Source organism: Tupaia chinensis, unplaced genomic scaffold (assembly GCF_000334495.1).
Source record: "Tupaia chinensis unplaced genomic scaffold, TupChi_1.0 Scaffold000207_1, whole genome shotgun sequence".
NCBI lineage: Eukaryota > Metazoa > Chordata > Mammalia > Scandentia > Tupaiidae > Tupaia > Tupaia belangeri.
This window is the reverse complement of record NW_006159682.1, coordinates 960,245-962,153: the sequence shown is the minus strand read 5'-3', so window position 1 is coordinate 962,153 and position 1,909 is coordinate 960,245.

The following is a 1,909-nucleotide window of genomic DNA, read 5'->3' as shown; positions in this document are numbered from 1 at the left end:
TCCTCGCTCTGGCCCGCGCCTCCCTGCCTGGGAAGAGCGCCCATGTCCCTGCAGCAGGCCTGGGGGCCCAGGGAAAGCCCACACTTACTCAGACCTCTCCCTGGGCACAGGGAGAAACTGAGGCCCAGAGAGCGGGCCTTGGCTCAAGATCGCACACGGGGCCGGTGGTGGGCCTCTCCACTTCCAGTCTGGGGCGGGTGGCCGACCCATAACCATGTCATCTCTGTGGGCCATGTGGTGCCACCAACCCCCTTCCCTCCTGCCTGCTATAGAACCTGCCTTGCCAGGGCTGTGCCTGGGTGGGTAGGGGGCTGACGGGGAGCAGGGAGGTGGGAAGCCCCTGCCTGGGCCTGAAGGTGGAGGTGCAGGCCAGCCCAGCAGGGGGGCATTGTGAACTCCCGTTAGGATTCTCGTTGGCGAGGCAGGGGTCAGAGAATAAGGCACCAACGCGTCTGTAGTCCAACTTTCTTTGAAGCCTCTTAATTCACCTTGGGTCATGTGCAGTTGGGGGTTTTATTTTAAAGTTCTAAGGACAAGTGGAATGAGCTCTGGGGAAGGGCGCCCCTGCAGGTACCGTCCAGAGCCCCAGCAGGCGCTCAAGGACTATTCCAAACCCAATGGGAAGAATGAGCCCGCTCTGAAGACTGTCCTGGGGAAGGAGGGGCCAAACGCAGGGAGGGGCCGGTGGCCAAAATGGAACCATTTCTGTCTCCTTTGGGGCTGGGTCTGTATCCTGGGCACCTTGCAGTACCAATCTTGTGTTTAATAAATGGTGACTGATTCTGATGAGTCAGGCCCCGGGCCAGGCGTTGTAGACAAATTCTCATTGATCTTCATCTCATTAAGTACTGTCTCCGTGTTAGGGGTGCCAGAACAGGCTCAGAGGGGTTAACTCACTTCCTGGGACAAGCTGTGGGGCTGGGTGGCGCCTCTGTCCTATCTGGTTGGCTTCCCACCGTGCCCAAGGTCCATGAGCAGCCTGGGCAAGGAGTGGGGGGCCTGTGGGGCGGAAACCCCAAGGACCATCTGGGCAGTTTCTGACTCTTCCCTGGGAGGCAGTAGAAAAGATCCGACCTTTCCCCCTTTCTGAGCACTCACGGCCCGGTTGTGGCCCATCACCAAGGCCCGAGAATGTTGCCTATCTGACCACAAAGCGAGAGCTTCCAGATCTGGAAATTCCAGTTATGGTGCACCTAAGGGCCCAAACCCCTCAGTCCACAAAGCTCTGTCCTGTTTGGCAGTGCTGGGCACTGCAGACAGCTAACTTTCCAGGGCTCAGAGGTAAGAATACCACAGGCCTTGGAAGCCCAGAGCCCAGCCTGCCAATGGGGGATGAAGGCCCCACTCAGTCTCTGGGTCCACAGCCAACACGACTTCCTCCAAAAAGCCCTCCAGCATGTCTCCACGAGAGGGTCTCTCCCTCCCCAGAGGTTAATTTTTATCTCTTTCCCAGTATTTAGCATGGTATGTTTTAATCCTATATTAGTTCTCTACAGCTACGAGTCTCACTCCAGCTTTCTATGGGAAGGTGAAGTGTCTCCTGTGCCTGCCGCGAAGCCTGGTGCTGTGGCTATACATGCGGGCGCTCAGCGTCCCGTGAAGAAGCAACTACTAAAACCTACTGAGCTTCTGGGAACCAGCAGTTAGCATAATGGCTATGTCGCTGGACTCCCATGTAGTCGACTGCGGTTTGCTTCCCAGACCTGGTGGCTTAAACTCACGCCGGGCGCGTGTGCGTGCGTGCCCAAGATCCCGAGAGGAGAATGGAGGAGAAGGGATTGTGGCGTGACCATCCCCCCTGGGGGGTGATTTCTCACTTTCTGTCTCTATATCTCTCTCTCTGTCTGTCTGGCGAGCGCATGCGCCCTATAGCTAAACTCTCTCCAAAAAAAAAAAAAAAAAGAATGCC